Here is a 9,293-nt window from a genome sequence, read left to right on the forward strand (position 1 = left end):
ACCTCAGCCTCCCAAAGGCGCGGGATTACAGGCTGAGCCACCGAGCCCGGCTTAATAATTAGAAATTGATGTCATTGTTCTCCTTTAACTCATGTTTTCACTCTACAATTTCAACAAAATTTTATTCTAATATGTTTTGTGCTTGAAAATTCTTGATTTATTTCATATTTCTCTTTAGCAAAAATGTACATTCAAGTTTAATTTGTCAGTCTCCTGTTTATTTTTTATGTCAGATTCTTTAAGGTATAATTTATATACTATAAAGTTCACCCACAGTTTGATGAATTTTGACAAATACATACAGTCATGTAGCAACCACTACAGTCAAGACATTGGACATTTTTAATGCTCTAAAAGTTTTCTAGTGCTTCCTTGATAGTAAACCCTTTCTCATCCATCCCGTCACTAATCAGTTTTTTTGTCCCTATAGTTTTGACTATTTTCCAGAATGTCACATTGATGTTATCATATAATATGTAGCCTCTGAGTCTGTTTTCTCTAAGCTTTGCTTCATGCCTTTGAAATTCACCCAGGCTGTTGCATGTTCCTTTTTGTTGATAAGAAGTGTTTCATTATATGAATGTACCAATGTTTATTTATCAATTCACCAGTTGAAGACATCTTGGTTGTTTTCAGTTCTTGGTGATTATGAAAGAAGAGCTGTTATAACATTTACATACATGTTTTGTGTGAACACAAATTTTCAATATGCTTTGGTAAATACCTAACAGTGTGCCCTGAACTCAGTGTGCCATCCCAAAATTCAAAAATTCAAAATTCAAATGGTAAACCCCATTATGGTTGTATTTAGAGATAGAACGTTTAGGAGGTAATTAACGTTAAATGAGATCATGAGGTTGGAGTACTAATACCCCTCATGAACCTGGCTTTATAAGAAAAAGAGAGAGCAATTTCTTTCTTTCTGTACACAAGTGCACAGAGGAAAGGCCATGTGAGGGCACAACGAGAAGGCAAGAAGAATGGCCTCACTAGAGACTAAACCAAGCCAGCACCTTGATCTTGGACTTTCTGCCTCCAGAACTGTGAAAAAATAAGTTTCTGTTTCAGTCATCCATTCTATGGTATTTTGCTAAGGCGGCCTGAAAAGATTAAGACAGAGTACTGCTGTGTTGTATGCTAAGTGTATATGTTAAATTTTATAAGAAACTACCAAACTTTTTTAATACAGTGGCTCTACTATTTTGCAATCCCACTCACAATAGAATTTAGATTTATTTCCTGTGACCATGAAATTGTACATGTTAATTCCTTTCAGATTGAATTGGCAGATGGCTATTATTAAAACTGTGTATGTAAATGTTTGTGTTTGTTTGTTGGAGTTGAGAGTTGCTGTTGCCCAGGCTGGAGTGCAGTGGCACAGATCATAGCCCACCACAGCCTCGACCTCTTGGGCTCAGGCAACCCTCTGTCTCAGCTGGGACTACAGACATGCGCCATCATGCCCAGCTTTTTTTTTTTTGATACAGATGAGGGCTTACTCACTCACCTCGGTTGTTCTCAAATTCCTGGGCTTAAGCAATCCTCCTGCCTTGACCTTCCAATGTGCTGGGATCACCGTCATGAGCCACCATACCTGGCTGCAATTTGTTTATGTGTCTCCCACAAATAAATTAAATAAATACATAAATAAATATTCTAAGTATGTTGCTACCAGCAGAAACTTAGTTTGCTTTGAGTTTTCTACTCAGGCAGGGCTGATACAAATTTCTATTTCATCTGGTATGTGAGGAGTCTCTTGTGAAGCTCTGAGTTAACTGGCACCTTACTTCCGATCAATTCCAGTCAGGTATTTGTGTCCCATTTGTGTCCCTTATGGACTGATAATCTGATCCCAGCAGGTCTACCTCTCCCAACCAACTTTTCTTATTATGAATGAGAATCTGTCTGCTATTCAAACCACAGTATAAAATACAAACAAGCAGCTAATTTAAGACACAGGGAAGCCTAGGCACTCTTGAATACACACATCCTGCCCTTGAGCCCTTTCTGTCATTATAAAGTTATTGCTCTTATGGTACCCAAGGCCTGTTGGCATGGGTACTGCACTATCTACCCTCAACTGCTTTGTACTATTGAGGGCTTAACTTGTTTTTACATCTATTTTTGTCTTTCTACTTGCATTCAAGCTATACGATGTTGCTTTTCACTGGGCTCACCATATGATCTGTGGGTAACCCTTTTCCTCCTTTCTTTTTATTGTAGGGAGGGCTACTTGCAAACTATGTAAATAAGGAATATGTGCCCAGGTTAGGATCAGATCAATAGGCCATGAACGAGAGCTTTGCCCTGAGTAGAGGGCATGGACATTATGACTGAGTTTAAGAGGTTTGGTTTTTGAAGTCTGATTAGTCTCTCATTCATTCATTTAGCCAGAGGGCCTGCCATTCATCCATTAAAATTTCAACGAGTGTTTAGAAAGCGCCTACTGTATGTAAAGTACTTTGCCAGACACTGAGGATATAGTAGTGAATGAGACAAGCATGGTCTCTGCCCTCACAGAGCTTGTGATCCCATGAGGGAAAACAGACCTAGAATAAGAATTGGCACATGTGAATACCATATTTTACAAAAGAAACATCCAAAGAGCTATAGGAGTACATCACAGAAGACCTTATCCCTGTGTTTGTGGGTATCAGAGGGAGAGAGAGAAGGGGTGGGGTGGAGGTGATTGGGTGGGTGGGAATGGGCAGTCTTTTTTTTCTTTCCCTTTATTCCCTGGGGAGAAATCTGACAGTCACAGTCAAAGGAAGGGAAGGACTCTTTTCAGATGGAGGAAAAGGCTTATGCAAAGACCCTGAATCAGGAAAAAGTATGGGTGGTTTAGGGAATTAAAGGAGTACAAATGTGGTATAACTGTAAAAAGTGAGAGGAAAAAGGCACAAGGTGTGCGTAGAGATGAGGTGAAAGGCCAGGTAAAGATATTATTGGCCTTGGTCTAAAGGTGATTGGAAGCTACTTAAGGTTTTAAGTGAAGGAGGGCAGTAACATTCCTTTCTCCCCAAAATGGAGGACAGTGTTTAGCACCGAATAGGTGCTCAACAAGTATTTATTAATTAAACACCTCTTTTGACTTCTAGGCCGCAGGTAAATTCTGAGAGGCCCAGTGCTCCTGAGACGAAATCTACCATGTGATAAGACTGATTGCTCATCATGAGTCAAAATGTAAACTCATCTAGTTATTTCTCTGAGTCACTCTTTCACTGTTGCTCAATCCTTTCCCTGTGCCTTCGGCAACTCCCAGATCATGTTCTTAAAATCCACAGGCTTCAAGGTCAAGAGGAGCTGCTGTGTCCTCCTTGCTGTTACTGTGCCCATCAGACCCTCTTTCCTCTATCTCCTTGTCGTTGAAGCTCATGTCCTAAGCCCTATTATCGCCATGCCTTCCTACCAGGAAATGGTAACATCATTCTTCCAGTTGGTCAGGCCAAAAACTTGGGAATCATCTTGATTCCTCTTTTTCTCACTTCCTACATACAATCCGTCTGTGATTTCTTTTCTTTTTTTTTTTTTTTTAAGAAAATGTCACAAATCAACAGACTTTCATTGCATCATTAAAATGTGACAAGTAGACCATAGGAATCATCTGGCATTTTGTTTCTGTGGCTGGACAACTCCTAGATCTTATTCTTTAGCCTGGTGAACTGTTCCTTTCTTAGAGATATAGTTACCCTCCAAAATTTTTCTAATATCCTTGTTTTTAACTGACGTGGCTTGCTGAATCAAAACAACTGAATTTGAAACAAGCTCAATATTATTTCCTTCAAGGATTACTTCAACTTTCTGGGTTTGAGACACTGAACAAGCAACATCTGGTCTCATCCAAACCCTGCAATGTATTTTTCACCCAAGAAATTTTGAATTTCCACAGGAGACCCATTCTCTTGGATAACAACGTTGACTGGGAAGTGAGCATACACAGACTTCGTCTTTCTTGTAACACCTTTGAGCATATTCTGCACAAACAGTGCCAATTTCCATTTCCCCACCCTTTGTCAATTCGGAGCCTCTTTTTCTATCCAAGGACACTGAGTTCTACAATGATGTGATTGAAGTCCCTCTGCAGGGTTTCTTTGGGACCTTTCACAATAACTGTGCGTCCCTTCTGAGTGATGTCGACATTTTCTGGGATGTCAACAGTCCGATTGCTGAGAATGCTCTTCATTCTCTCAGTAGACGTGGCAAAGAGCCATCTACAATTTCTGACCAATGTTTTCCATTCCCAGCTTTGATCCAAGCTACCATCATCTCTCACCCGAATTACTGCAATTTACTCCTATCTAGTCTCCTTTCTGGCCTTTCTACTACCACAATTTCTTCTCAACATAGGAGTTGTTAGGGTTAATTTTATGTGTCAATTTGGCTGGGCCACAGTGCCCAAATAATTGGTCAAACATTTTTTCTGATACTTCTGTGAGCATGATTTTAGATGAGATTTATATTTAAATTGATGGATTTTAAGTAAAGCAGACTGTATTCCCCAAGGTGGGTGGGTTTATCCAATCAGTTTAAGGACTGAATAGAACAAGTTGACCTCCCCAGAGCAAGAGAGAATTCTGTTGACAAACAGCCTTAGAACGTCAACTGCAACATTGTCTCTTCCCCTGGTGCTCCAGCCTGCTGGCTCACTCTGTGGATTTTGGCTTGCCAGCCTCAGTAATTATGTGAACAAATTTCTTGAAATAAATCTCTCTCTGATTATATAGAAGTCAGAATAGGTTGCAATAGGAGGAAGTTTGGGAAGAGATCTGTGAATGGCTTTGAGTTCCTGATAATATTGTGTTTCTTTTATCCATGTGGTAATGACATAAGTGTTTGATAATAAATACATTAAGTTGTACTTTAAAAAATCTGTCTTTTCTCTGTCTCTCTCACTACACACACATACACACACACACACACACACACACACACACACACACACACACACACACACACACACAGTCATTCCTTGGTGTCCTCAGGGAATTGGTTCCAGTACCCTTGTATACCAAAATCCATGGATGCTCATATCCCTTATAGTAAATGGTGTAGCATTTGCATATAATCTACAAACATCCTGTATATTTTATTTTATTTTATTTTATTTATTATTATTTTTTTTGAGTTGGAGTCTCACTCTGTCGCCCAGACTGGAGTGCAGTGGCCACTCGTGGCCACCACAGCCTCGACCTGCTGGGCTCTGGCGATCCTTCCGCCTCAGTCTTCTGAGTAGCCGGAATTACAGGCACGCGCTACCATGCCCAGCTGATTTTTAAAATTTATTGTAGAGATGAGGTCCCGCCAAGTTGCCTAGGCGGGTCTCGATCGCGCAGGCACAGCCAATCCACTCACCTCAGGTTCCCAAAGCATGGGATTACAGGCTGAGCCACCGAGCCTGGCTCATCCTATATACTTTAAATAATCCCTAGATTACTTATAATACCTAATACAATGTAATTGCTATGTAAATATTTGCTATATTGTATTCATTTTTAATTTTTTAATTGTTGTACTGTTATTTTTATTTTTTTCTGAATATTTTTGATTCATAGTGGTTAAATCTGCAGATGTGGAACCCACAGTTAGAGACGGCCAACTTACTTTATTGGTTCTGTTTCCTAGAAAGCTCTGGTACTGCAAAGGTAACTTTTTTTTTGAGTTGGAGTCTCACTCTGTCGCCCCGACTGGAGTGCAGTGGCAGGCTCCCGGCCACCGCAGCCTCAACCTGCTGGGCTCCGTCGATCCTTCCGCTTCAGCCTTCCAAATAGCTGGAACTACAGGCGTGCGCTACCACGCCTGGCTAATTTTTTGATTTATTGTAGAGATGAGGGCTCGCCAAGTTGCCCAGGCAGGTCTCGAACCCGGCGAGCTTAGGCAATCCACTCACCTCAGCCTCCCAAAGCACAGGATTACAGGCTGAGCCACCAAGCCTGGCTCAAAGGTCACTTTTAAGTAATTCATCTCCTGTCTCTCTGCTCAAAATGCTTCATTTTCTCACATCTGATTCAAAGTAAAAGCCAAAAGGAGAAAATGTGTAAGGCCTCCAGGATCTGCCCCATCTACCACCTCCCTAAGCGCATTTGCTACTCTCCCACTCTCTACTCTGCCAAGCTAGCCTATATAAATAAAGACTTTACAGACATACACTTATAATTTGTTAGAGAAAAATGATGTTTTTTTTCAAGTCACATGACTGGTATGCAATCACAAGGGAATGAGTTTGGAAAAGAAGAAACCCAAGGACTGACTGCAGCATTAAGGAGTCTGAGAGAAAAGGAGGAAGAGGGAAAATAGAGGAGTGACCCATGAAGTAGGAGGAAAATCAAGACAGTGTAGTGTCCTGGAAGCTAAATGAGGGAAGAGGACCAAACTGGAGGGAGGGAGCACCATGCCTAGTGATGCAGGTGGGTCAAATAACATTGCTGACCTTTGGATTCAGTAACAATGAGTTCATGAATGCAAGAACCGTTTTGTTGAGTGAGAAAAGGAAACCTGATTGAGGTGGGTTTAAGAGGGATTGAAAGAAGATACGTTGAAATGCCGTGGACCCTTTTGAGGAGTTTTATCTGCCAAAGGGAACAGAAAACAGCATAGGAACTGAAGAGGGATGTGAGGCCAGAAGAGCTTTATTTGGTTGTTTTCTTTGCTGTTGACAGGAGAAACAATAGCATTGTCTTTGTCTATTCTTATACTTCTATAAAGGAAAACCTGAGACTGAGTACTTTATAAAGATAAAGAGGTGTGTTTGATTCTGCAGGCTATACAAGAAACATGGTACCAGCATCTGCTTCTGGTGAGGGCCCCAAACTACTTTTGCACATGGCAGAAAGTGAAAACGAGCTGGTGAGTCAGAGGTCCCATGGCACAAGAGGAAGCAAGAGGGGGAGGGGAGGGCACAGGCTCTTTTGAACCATCAGCTCTCTGGGAATGAACAGAGGCAGAACTCACTCATTACCAGAAGGATGGCACCAAGTCATTCAAGAGGGATCTGCCCCATGATCCAAACACCTCCCGCTAGGCCCCACCTTCAACACTGGGGGGTAAAATTTCCGCCTGAGGGTTGGAGGTGTCAAACATCCAGATCATAGCAAGCTTTCTTGGTGTTTCTGCTTCCGGTCCTCTTTAAGTGGAGGAAGTGACTTTTCCTGCATGATCCCGTCCTCACCCACCTTCTGAGGAATCTTCTGCAATTTATGATCCTTGTGCGATGTAAGATGTTGAGCAGCATCATTGGCATCTGCCCACTAGTGGGGGTTCTACTCCAGGGGAGACCACCCTCCACCCCAAGCTGTGACATGAAAAGTGTCTCCAGATGTCACCAAATGTCCCCTGGGGAGAAAAATTGCCCACATTAAGATCCACTGCTAGCCGGGCTTGGTGGCTCAGCCTGTAATCCCGCGCTTTGGGAGCTGAGGTGAGTGGATTGCCTGAGCCCGTGGGTTTGAGACCCGCCTGGGCAACTTGGCGAGACCTCATCTCTACAATAAATCAAAAACTAGCCGGGCATGGTAGCGCACACCTGTAGTTCCGGCTATTTGGAAGGCTACGCCCGAGCCCAGCAGGTCGAGGCTGCGGTGGCCGGGAGCGGCCGCTGCACTCCAGTCTGGGCGACAGAGTGAGACTACGACTCAAAAAAAAAAAAAGATCTACTGCTGTAGGGTAGTCAGAATAGGTTGTTTTTTTGGGCATGATGAATGTATATTTTAAAGTATATTCTCAGGAGAAAATTAGTCAGATTCCCCTGCTAGAAAATATGTGTCCGGATGCCAGAATTCTAGTATCCAATTGAAAGAAAATGGCTTACAATACCTGCATTAAGTTTTTAGTATCAGCCATTCCTTTTGTTTTTACTTACGTTGTCAGTGCTTCATTATTTTTTATGGTTGCATATCCCATTGTATGGATACACCACATTTTATTTATTTACTCATCAGTTGATAGATATTTGGGTTGTTTCTACTTTTGGTCTATCCTGAATAATATTGCTATGACTATTTGTCTACAAGTTTTTTGTGGGCATGTTTTTATTTCATTGGATATACACTAGGAATAGAATTGCTGAGTCATACCTAACACCACCATGCTTAATAGTTTGAGAAATTGTTTTCTAAAATGGCTGCACCATTGTACATTCTCTTCAGCAATGTATGAGACTTACAATCTGTCCACATTCTTGCTAATGTTTGCTATTGTATCTTTTTATTCTGACCTTCCTAAGAGGTGTGAAGTGGTATCTCATTTTGGTTTGGATTTTCATTTACCCAATGGCTAATAATGTTAAATATCTTTTCATGAGCTTATTGGCCATTCAGAATCTTCTTTGTAGAACTGTCTGTTGAAAACCTTTGATCATTTTACAATTTGTTTTTGTCTTTATTTTTGAGTTGTAAGAGTTCTTTATATATTCTGCTTGCAAGGTACTTATCAGATACATGATTTACAAGCATTTTCTCAAGTTCTGTGGGTTGCTTTCACTTTCTTAAAGGTGCCTTTGAGAAACTAAACATAAATTTTGATGTTCAACTTCTTTTGTGTTGTCACTTGTGCTTTTGATACCAAGTCTAAGAAGTTTTTGCATAACTCAAGGACACAAAGATTATCTTTAAGCTTTTTTCTAAGAGTTTTATAGTTTCATCTCTTACATTTAGGACTATGATCTATTCTAAGTTAATTTTCATGTATGGCATAGAGAAAGCTTACAACACTTTATTCTTTTGTATATGAATTTCAGTTGTTCCGAATATCCTCTCTCCCACTGAATTGTCTTGGCACTGTTTTCAAAAATCAACTGCCCATTCAGACAGCACAAAGTTTCATCAATTCAGGACAAATACATTCTGGAGATCTAATGTAAAACATGATGACTATAGTTAATAACACTGTATAGTATATTTGAAATCTGCCAAGAGTAAATTTGAAGGGTTCTCAACATACACACACACACACTCACTCACAAATGGTCACTATGTGAGATGATGGTTATGTTAGCTTGATTGTGGCAATCACTTCACAATGTGTATGTATATCAAAACATCACAATTCATCTTAAATATACACAATTTGTCAATTATACCTCAATAAAGCTGGAAGAAAGATCAATTAACTATACATGTAAGAGTTTGTTTTTGAACTCTAATTTCTGTTCCATGGATCTATTTTTTTTAAATATAAATTCCTTTATAATACTGTCTTGATTGTTACTATGGCTTTGTAGTAAGTTTTGAAATCAGGAAGTGTGAGTCCTCTAAGTTTGTCCTTTTTTTTTTTTTTTTGAGTTGGAGTCTCACTCTGTC

At 40.4% G+C, this 9,293-nt stretch overlaps 1 pseudogene; it reads right to left on the reverse strand.

Moving 5' to 3' along the window:
- Positions 1-3,642: 3,642 nt before the first annotated feature.
- LOC103270231 lies at positions 3,643-4,183 on the reverse strand (annotated as a pseudogene).
- Positions 4,184-9,293: the final 5,110 nt, after the last annotated feature.

Source organism: Carlito syrichta, unplaced genomic scaffold, assembly GCF_000164805.1.
Source record: "Carlito syrichta isolate Samal-C Ts95f unplaced genomic scaffold, Tarsius_syrichta-2.0.1 Scaffold309768, whole genome shotgun sequence".
Classification (NCBI taxonomy): Eukaryota; Metazoa; Chordata; class Mammalia; order Primates; family Tarsiidae; genus Carlito; species Carlito syrichta.